Source organism: Sinocyclocheilus rhinocerous, unplaced genomic scaffold (assembly GCF_001515625.1).
Source record: "Sinocyclocheilus rhinocerous isolate Xijiao unplaced genomic scaffold, SAMN03320098_v1.1 scaffold1348, whole genome shotgun sequence".
Taxonomy (NCBI): domain Eukaryota; kingdom Metazoa; phylum Chordata; class Actinopteri; order Cypriniformes; family Cyprinidae; genus Sinocyclocheilus; species Sinocyclocheilus rhinocerous.
In genome coordinates, this window is record NW_015648618.1 from 152,935 (window position 1) to 163,963 (window position 11,029).

General features: G+C 37.6%; 1 protein-coding gene across 1 annotated transcript in view; it reads right to left on the reverse strand.

The window, feature by feature from the left end:
* pvalb6 (parvalbumin 6) overlaps positions 1-10,010 on the reverse strand; it is a 46,151-nt gene extending 36,141 nt beyond the window's left edge. Inside the window, exon 1 of the mRNA XM_016514744.1 lies at positions 9,782-10,010. The gene's annotated coding sequence lies outside the window, so the exon portion shown is untranslated. The remainder of the gene's footprint in view (positions 1-9,781) is intronic.
* Between the last annotated feature and the right edge of the window lie 1,019 nt (positions 10,011-11,029).

Below are 11,029 nucleotides of genomic sequence, written 5' to 3' on the forward strand. Positions count from 1 at the left end.
ATTTTTAACTCAAACCGTTGTAGTCTGTCAGTCTTATAATGGAAGTGAATGGGAATCATGGCTTTGAGAGTTAAAAAAAACATACACAAACAAAACCAAATTAAACCCTGCGGCTCGTGACGATACATTGATGTGTTTAAAGACACGAAAGTCTGTGCAAGAAACTGAACAGTATATATATATTGTTTTTTTACCTCTGATGCACCGCAATGTCTGAACTGTCCTGAGCGCGTCCTGAGAGCGTCCTCGACAGCCGGCGCGTGACACGTCTTCTTCCTGGACCATTGTCCATTGACCAAATGGACCATTGGCACTCCAAATTGAGATTGTAGATAGAGTGTCAATGGTCCATACAATCTCAATTAGGAGTGTCAATGGTCCATTTGAGAGACAGGTTAGCGGTAATGCACTTATAAGTCTGCGATCCGCCATAAAGCAAGAAGAAGAAGAAGACGCGTCATGTGCCGGCTATCGAGGCACATGACAGTTCGAGGCTCAGGACAGTTCAGACATTGTGGTGCATCAGAGGTAAAAAACGATATAAATACTTTTCAGTTTCTTGCACAGACCGATCGTTTCGTGTCTTTACACATCAATGTATAGTCACGAGCTACAGGGTTTAATTTGGTTTTGTTTGTGTATGTTTTTTTTTTACTCTCAAAGCCGTGGTTCCCATTCACTTCCATTATAAGACTAGCTGGCACATGACGCGTCTTCTTCTTCTTCTTCTTCTTTTTGCTTTATGGCGGATCGCAGACTTATAAGTGCATTACCGCCACATATCTCTCAAATGGATTTTAATTTTTGAGTGAACTATCCCTTTAAGTAAGAAAGCTTAAGACTTTACTGAGAAAAAGTATTCTCTAGAATTTCAGAAGAGATATCAGTAAAGTCTCATTCTATGCTCAGATCTGCCACAGAACCAAAGTCTACAATCAAAATAATTGAATAACTTGTCAACATTTGTCTTAGATGTTTCTCCAAAAAAAAAGAGACAGATAAGACAATTTGATACGTAATTGAATCTCCTGAGCAATAAAAGAGAAACATACAGCAATACCACGACAGTTACTGTTACTAATCATAAATTAACGACAATTAAGTTTGAAAGGTATACTATATCAATTTTTTAAATAAATGTTTCATTACAACATATTTTAAAATATTATTATTTAACTAATATTATTATTCAAACTATTAATTAACAAAATTATAGTAAATTGTTTATTTAAAAAAATAATATAAAAATTAATACATTTAACAACAAAAAATGGTATAATACATCATTTTAAAAAATCCAAAAATGTATATATAATATGAATACATAATATAATATTTTCAGTAACCAAAACTCTAGGAATGATGTAGAAACTGGTTAACATTGTACATTTTTGAAGAGTTACAACATATGCTACTAATAATCACATCATAAAAGAAAGAAAGCAATAAACAAAGAAATTAACTAATTTAATTACAAACTAAAAGGAAGTCAAGAGGAGCATGCAGACATAAATTTGTTGCTAATGTGTTTGTACCAGCAGCTGTAGCCGCCTAAATGCGAGCTAATCACTTTTATGCAGCTGTAATATCAGTCCAAAGATTTCGTGCGATTAAATGGTGGAGAAAATTATTTTGAATTTACGCCATGATTCCCGTGCAGATGTTTAATGGTGATTTGATTAAAGTGTCTCTCGGAAAACAGGCTCTGGTTGTTGGCGGACAGTATGCGACAAATGTCAATTCCTTGCAAAACAGCTTATGGGTTTGCTGCCAAAGTCATTAGTGGATCCTTCAGAGTTTTGGATCTACGAGGAATAGTGCTTTTTGAAACATCAGATTCATTTACATTTTACGTGTGTATGCATCCATTTGTATCTATTGACTTTGACGCTTTAATATTTTATAGAGAACAGGAGTCACTGATGAGGTTACTTGGTTATCTATGCTGGCAAATAGACTCGCTCCTTTTAATTACAGCAATAACAGTAAATAATTGGCAATTACGAACATCTCTTGGACACATAAGACTTTACCAAAGCTTTCTGCTCATTGAGAGGGGGATTTATGTGTCTCTTAGCACTTGAGATCAATACATGTACACACATAACTCTCATTATTATAAGCATAATGGACATGTTGCTCTCGAAGGTGCCATGATTGCTGTCAACAACCAATGACTGTCAGAATCAGGGTCGAAAGTGAACTTTTTATGAATAAAACTTAATATATATATGATAACATATATGATAACATAACATATGTGTGTGTGTGTGTGTGTGTGTTTGTATGTATCACACATTGTATGCATGATAATACTATTTAGCTGCATTTTCCTCATTTATTTGTAACAAACGTTGAGGTTCAAAAACACTTACTACTTCACCACAATAAACCTCAGAACCAACTAATACAGAATTGGACCAGTCTAACTGTAACAAGACTGAACTGGTTTTGAGTTATCATTGAAAAGCCCACTTCAGAACCAGATAGGGCTTGTTCGTCCAATGAAGATCTCTTTTAAACTAATTTTCAATGCTTTTCTAATTAATCTCTCTTTGTGCAATCTTAACCTATTCATTTCTTTAATTCACACACTCCTCACCTCCATTCTTGTACATTCATTCCTTTTCTCCTGTCCTCTATTCTTCCTCTACCTCCTTGTTTCTCCGCAACCCAGCAGGCAGCTTGCTTGCTCTCTCTTTTCCTCACTATTTCCATTCTTGTCATGTCCACAGTTTATAGCGTGAAAAAAAGAGAACCAATATGAAATCAGTATTCTCGTTGTGTCTGGTGCAATGTGTGTGTGTGTGTGTAAGAGTGTGCACCCGTTTGGGTAGTTTATGAGGAGACAAATTTGTATAATGACATGGACATAGGTATTACAATGTGAAGGTGGTTTATTAGGACACTTCCTGTGTCCTGTGTAAAAAACATACTAAATGGTGTTTAAAAAAAAAAACACCTATACCAATGTGTGTGTGTGTGTGTGTGTGTGCGTGTGTGTGTGCTAGAGGGGATTGTTGTTCGCTGTTTAAGAATCCTTGAAAATAGTATTAGTTGAGGAGTCCCTCTGCAGTCAGCAAATCTTCAGTGTAAGACAGACGCATCAACACAAAAACGCAACAATTCAGTGGAAATGACCACAATGCTAAAATTAGTTAAAAGGAAGTGTAATTAGTAGCCTCAGATGGGATCTGTAGATGTTTTGGCATTTTGTGCTGATTTGTGCTGATTTTGAGAGAAAACTTTTGCAATGGAATGGTTCGTCCAAAAATGTAAATGAGAGAGAAGTTGAGGAGTTGCGAATTGAGTCAGTGAATTGAAATTGAGAATCAATTTAGTCCTATTGGTGAATGAATCATTCAGACAGGTTTTGTGAATCAACTGGTTCATAAAATGAGTAATTTGAGAACAGACAGACGGGTTTTGTTAATCAACCAGTACACTGAGAAGATTTGACTCAAAACAATGATTCATTCACAAATTGAACATCATTTCTTTCTCTCAAGAACACATCAAGTATAGCTGCAGCAACTCTTTTCAGTGAATAATAATTTAAATGTAATCTGTTTCTCACACAAATCTATCAAACGACTTCAGAAGACTTGAAAATTAGCAAACAGGTCTTTTACACATCACTTTTATGATACTTTCAATAAACTATTTAATAATCATAGTATTTTATTAATGGCAGGTGCAGAGCTTTCTGCAAAGTGTCAGTCGGGTCTAATCAGTACACAGACACCGGCACAACTGTTTTCTCAAGATAAACACATACATATACACGGTGTGCATGTGTTTACCCATGAAAGATTTGTTTTCTCTAGCATTTTTACAGCTAAGTCAGAGAGAGACAGGCAGAGAGGTCCTGTATCAGTATCAAGGGCAGTAGAACACTACTCTGCTTCTTACTGCGGTTCAGATATTGCGACATAAATCTACACAAACACATGCACACAGTTACTTTACACTCTAGTGACCAGCCTGAGCCTGAGGCAAAAACAGTGCGCTGAGTGCCTCATAGAGGAATGCAGAATGAAAGGGAGAGAGAAAGGTCTTACATCTCATGGTCGTACAGGACGTAAATGAAAGTAATGAGCTATATATGCAGTCACACAGAGTAATACTGTAATAATGGCCTCTTACTGTAATTGCCCAGAGCCCTGTGGGTATTAAAGCACTGTGCGGCCTAATTAAGCGACTTCATTCCACACCAATGACCATTTTTATCTTCTGGCTATTCCAGAATTCACTGGCTTCGAGCAGTACAATACATGTTTGTGCCTTGTCTGTTTTTGCAAGGAGCAAACTGACTTTCAGAATCACAGTGCACCCTCAGGATTGGTGAATTCGATTGGTCTGGCACGAATGACGAGGATTCTGGTTGGTTCTTGGTTGTCATTTGCTTGTATGTGACGGAACATTCCTGAGCATGTAAATGCATGTGTTCCAAATATTCAGATTAGAGGTCAGCAATATTAATTACTCAACAACTGACACTGTTGGAAGCCTGCTTCTACCACAGAATAAACAAATAATACACATATAGTGCAACTGCGCTCGTGGCGACCCGAGTTCGATTCCCGTCTCGACGTCCCGCTCCCCTCTCTCCACCCAATGCTTTCCTGTCAGCTCTCTACCGTCCTATCCCAAAAGCCCATAAATATAACTTTAAATAAAGGTTAAGTGTGACTTTTTGTGAGTTTATATCTCACAATTCTTACTTATGAGATATACAAGAATATAATCTCAGAACTGCGGGATATAAACTCAGAATTCTGACTTCTTGCAATTCCAAGTTTATATCTCACAATTCTGACATTTTTTTGCTCAGGGTTTCTCAGAGAATTCTGAAAAAAAGACAGAATTGTGAGATATAAACTCATAATTGCAAGAATAAAAGCCAGAATTGTAAGAAAAAAAGTTGGAATTTTACCTTTTATTTTTTTATTTATTTTTTTATTCCATTTCAACCATTGTATGGACCAAACACACCAAGTGTTCCACAGAAGAAAGAAAGTCATAAAGGTTTGTAATTACATGAGGGCGAGTAAATGATGACAGAATTTTTTATCTCGAGTGAACTATCCCTTTAAACATGCATTTGATTCAGCTAGAAAGGAACCAAATTCTTTTGTCCCGTGAATCATTGCCATTGGTTCTGTGAGAGTGGGGGGTCAGACTACAGGATAATAAGGCTAATTATATCTCGGAGGACAAATCAAAACTAATCTTGATCCAGCGGGGAACCGAATCACAGTTAGTACTGACTCTGAGGCAGTATCCTTAACCTCTGGAACTCTATCAGACAAAAAGAACTTGGGAAATGTTTCTACTCCCCACAGGGTGAAGACATGAAATCCTACTGGCCGCCAGATTGAAGTTGTGGGTTCATATCGGCTGTTGTGACTTCTATTATTTTGCCCTTTAGGTGCAAGCGTCCCTTGAGAACAAGCGGATTTCGGAGATGACAAAGCAGAGATACTGTAACTGAAAACCGCTATTCAGTAAAAAGCAAAGGAATGTGCTCTCCCTCTCCTTTTCTGCTGACTGAAATAACGATTGACCTCTGCAATAGAGACAGAAAGAGAATGAGTCTACAAGTGCTGCATGAAAACAAGAAAATTACGATAGATAGATAGATAGATAGATAGATAGATAGATAGATGTTTGAACTAGTGTGTATACTAGTGTGTATATTCAAGTATAATTTCTCTAGAGCTCAGCTGCTTTTAAAGGAATATGCGCACATTTAGGGCAAATATCACAGTGTATTTAAGAACATCCAGAAAGCTAAAGAAAGAACAGTGCGAATAACAGGATAAGACTGAGTGAGTTCGTTTTAGACTGGTGTCCCAGTGGACCTCCGCCACAGTGCTGAGCTCATTTAGGAGGTCAGGGATTGGTTAATTGAAGGTGTGACTCCTGGTGCGACACAGTAACCTCAACGTCAGTCTAAAGTTAGACTTTTCCCTCGCCGAACCACAAGCCAAAGCAAAAAATACTCACCTTAAAATGCTACAAAGAGCTTAGAATAGATCATTCACACACATTTGGCTCAGCTTTGCCAAGATTCCAATGTCTGCAATCAGAAGAGATTTCAGTAAACAAAAGCACTATAAAAATATCATAAAAGTGAGTCTTCTGAGGCTATATGACACATAAGAAAATGATGCATAAGAAGCAGTCATTATTGTGCAAATTATTAAATGTGTTAAAGCCTAAGAGAATAAGGCAAAAAGAGGAAGGCTAAAGATACAGCATACATTCCCACGTTCAGACATCTGCTTTTTGCACAGATGTATATATTAGCACTGTACTCGTACAAAGAATATCTACACACTGCCATACCAAATAATGCCTTATTAACAGAAAACCTCTCATGTTTATCTGTCCCGCGCTGATATTAGCCAGCTAATGGGTCTGCCTGTTTGTGTGTCTGTCCATTAGTATGCGGCTCAATTCTGAGTGGATAATTAGCAGGTGTTTTAGCATTATGGATAAAATCCAAATCAGATAAACACACAAATACACGCATACGAAAGGCTTGGCATTCAACACACACATATTCATTTCAAACACTCCTGACGCCCACACAATGTCGCTGACAAGGACACAAACGAGAGCGAGATTTGTTTCTTCATAATGTTGACTGATCCACCATAAACACAAAACCAGTTTAAAATGAATCGAATTGAAGGCCTGAGATGTGATCAGAAGGAATATGAAACGCTAAAAATATCAAAATGAAAAAATACTAAGAAAAATCTAGAATCTAAAATCTATTGTTACTAGCTTTTTTCAGGAATCTTTGTTCAAGTTCAAAAGAACAGCATTTATTTGAAATAGAATTTTAGCTCTATTTTAAGACTTTACTGTCACTCTTGATCTATTTAAAGGCAGAGTGAGGGATTTCTGGTAGCCAATGTTTATATTTGAAATCACCAAAACAAACACGCCCCTACCCTTCCCCCATAGCGACCCCTAGAGGACGCAGTGTCTCGTTCCCTACTCAGGGAACCATGGTTACATAAGTAACCTGAGACGTTCTGATAAGACATCGGCCGTAATTGCTTTGATCGTTTTACGTGAGGCCTCTAATGCAGGGCTGAAATAACGCAGACCTGACAAAGTGGTGAATCAATTAATCTATCATTTCAAGACTGTCACAACAGTACAGCTCATTAATTAATCTCCAGAAAGCCTTGATGAGTGATGACTGAACAGATAGGTGTGTGTGTGTGTGTGTGTGTGTGTGTGTGTGTGTGTGAAAGAAAGATAGACAGAAACAGTTAGTTAGAGATAGGTGGCAGTTGAGTTTCATCTAAAAGCTGCCCATGTACGAGAGATACACACACCATCCCACACACACCAACAATGCATTCTCTATCTGCCAATACTCAATTAGTGTCAGCTGTCCAATCTCGACTGCTCTCACATCCAAACACACACACACACACACACACACACGTCTATCTGTTCAGCCAAGATTGTATGAGCAAACACAAACACCCAAAGCACACACAGTTAATGGCCCATAACTACAAAAATATATATATATATAATAATAAAAAAAAGAGGCAGAAAATGTGTCATATTTTTTTGTTTAAATAAAGTCTTAATGTGAGACTTTAAGTAGATTTTTCATCTCCTTAATGTGCACAAACATCTAAGCAAGTCATTTATATATTAATTTCCCCAAAAAGTACAAACACTGGTGCTTTCAACATTGTAGTTGTTTATATCATTGAAAACTGTATTATCGCCCAGCTCTGATCTGCTAAATGCGAATATAATGCATGAAGATATTAAGATATTATAAACATCAACATCAAGATTGTCTGTAGCTGCTTTGAAACAATGTATTGTAGAAAGTGATATATAAATAAATTTGACTTGATTTGACTTGACCTGTTTGGCGGGCGGACCAATGGCAGACGAGGGGCGTGTTTCAAAAACAGTTTAAACTCAATCATTGGTTTTGTCAACTGATGTGCAATGGCTGCAGTAAGTCCACAAAGACGTAGAGTGCTTTATTTGTCATTTTAGGTTTTGGAAGGGAGCTCAGAAGGACTTTTGTGGGCTCCAGAACAGTTCTTTATCAGTCCGTGTGACATTATGTCACCAAAAAAGGTGGACTCACAGATGGACCGCACCTCTGGGACAGAACCGTTCCATTTGGTTCCGCTAGTGGTGCAGGAATTAAACATTTCTCCTTTAAATCAAGACAACAGCATGCAGTAAACACACAAGAGAAAACGCAGGAAAAAAAGACTTGTTAAAAAAATGCATAGTTTAAACTGGTAACCTCTTGTGGATGGTTAATCCAGTCAAAAGGGTTAAATGACCAAAAATGTGCAAGAGACTGAGCATGTGTGACTGATTTGGTTCATTAACCACAGAAAGGCAGCCTGCAGGAGTAATGCATCTTTCACTCACACACACACACTCATGCACACTTTGTGCCATCTCTGCAGAATGGCTGTAATCTTTTTGCTATGCAATCCTTTTAGCTAACATGCTAACCTCATTCCAGCAGTCCCCGCACACCCTGACAGCATGCATCAGAGAGTATTTGAACCCAAAGGCATATTACTGCACCAGGACCGGAGCAGCACTAATGCAGCCAAGCTCTTCTCCTCATCCTGTGCCATTTATGTGAGTCTTTCCCTCTCTTTCTGTGCTAGTTCCATCTCCAGATTGTGCAATTACAACATCTGGACTATAAGAAAAGCTGTATGTTGATGTTTTGCTTACATTGTGACCACATGTCCCCTCAAGGATGGTGAAGCCTGAAGTCACCAACATTGCAGGGACTTTTCAACAGTCACCTTAATAAAAAGATTAAATAATGTCTTAATGAACATCTAAATAAAATAAAATGGTTTCTGTAAGGGTTACTTTTAGACTTACTAAAATTAGCTCAATATAAAACAACAGAAGTCAATGAAAAGTCCTTGTATGGATGCATATGTTGAGAGATGAAAGAGATGCACGATTAGAAAAGTGACATAAAGGTAAATCAACTGATGCAGGCAACATAATTATTACGGAAATATTATTTGGCACAGTATCATTTATCTCAGTACATTTATAGCAGAATCGGTGTCAAGTTTATGAATGAGATCAATATATATGCATTCAGAGACACAAACTAAATAGAAACAACACTCCAACAGACAGACAGACAGACAGACATACATACAGACAGACAGACAGACAGATAGATAGATAGATAGATAGATAGATAGATAGATGATACTGTGCTCTATGCCACATTACCTTCATCATTGTGTTGAAGTTCAAATCACTTTTTAATGAGCGATTCATTAAGTTCATCTCTATGTCTTCATAAAACTCTCTGCCAGTCTTTTATCATTTTACAGTCCCATTTTGACTAGATGTGATCTATTAAATTTTTAGGAATGCTGTACAAGCTCTCTCATTCCCTCTAGCACACGCACACACGCATAGTGCGGAGCGCTGGCAGAGCTCAGCTGTGGTTTGTGAATGGGATATTACATGAAGATGATGTTGCAGCCACTCTGACTTTGATATGAGACGACCATCTCTCCCTGTCTTTCTGCATCCTCTAACTGTTCTTCCTCATACTTGATAATTTACCAATTTTTCTCCCAGATTTCATTGTACTTTCTATCTCACTTCCTTCCTTCCTGTCGCACTTGTTCTCCTTTCTGTCTCCATCCCATCAACACAGTTCCTTGTTTTATCGTCACATAACTCTTCCCTGTGTGGTAGCAGAGCATGCCTAAAGTCTTACCCACTGCAGAGTGAGCTGGAGTCCCGGGTTCAGCTGGAGGTTCAGGTCTGCAGAGGAACGAGACCGGCAACGCACAGACAGACAGCAAACCGAACTGGAGCTTGAGCACACCAAAGAGAGAGAGAGAGAGGGAGAGAGAGATAGACAGAGAGGGAAAAAGAGAGAGACAGAGCAGGACAGAGACGAACACTGACTAGTTGGAGGTGAGATGAAGGGGAGAGAGAGAGTGTGAGAGGAAGATAAACGGACAGAGAGAGAGAGAGAAAGTGAGGGAAAGACAGACAGAGAGAAGAGGAGGGGCTTAAATCGGATAGGAGGGACAGCATGATGCCGTAAGAAAATCAGTAAGAATCAGTGAATGAATGAAGGACCAACTCAATGAATTAATGACAGAATAATAAAATGACCAGTTAAATGACCAAATGACCTAATGAATGAATCAACAAGGGAATAAACAAATTACCTAATAAATGACTCAAATAAACAAATGACCAAATGAATGAATGAATGACCAAATGACCTAATGAATGAATGAACAAGAGAATGAACAAATTACTAATAAATGACCCAAATAAAAAATTTACCTAATGAGCAAATGAATGAACAAGCAAATGACTGAATGAAATGACATTGTGAATTAATTAATGCATTAGTGAACAAACAAATAAAAGAACAAGTTAATTCATGCAAAATATGATCAGTTTAGTCTAAAAACAACAGAATTTATGTAAAGTCCCATAAAGCGATAGTTCCCCAAAAAGTCATTATTTACTTACCCTCATGTCATTTTTTTTTACATTCATATAAAAGTCCAAGTTATGACTTTTGGATGAACTATCAAGCGTCCTGCATTTTCTCCTGATTAAAATGCCACAGTAACCTTGAATGTGTCTCTTACAGAGTTTCAGAAGACATTTCATCAATGTCTCAAACTGCTCTCATTCCTCAAGTTAAAAATTCTGCAATCAAAAGTCAAAGATTTCAAAATGAACTCAAACCTAACTCTTCTAATTATTTCAAGATTAAATGATCTGAGCAACGTGCTATGCACATTCATCCTACAACACTATATTTTTGTGTCTAATCTTATATCTCCCAAGGAATTTTAGTAGGCAGAGTTGATTTCTAAATGAGAAACAACTGAAAAGTAAATCTCCTGGGATACGAAAGAACAATCCAGAAGGCTCTGAGCAAACCCCGAGGAAAATAATTTTTGAGGTGATGATGAAACACGAGGATTAATAAACC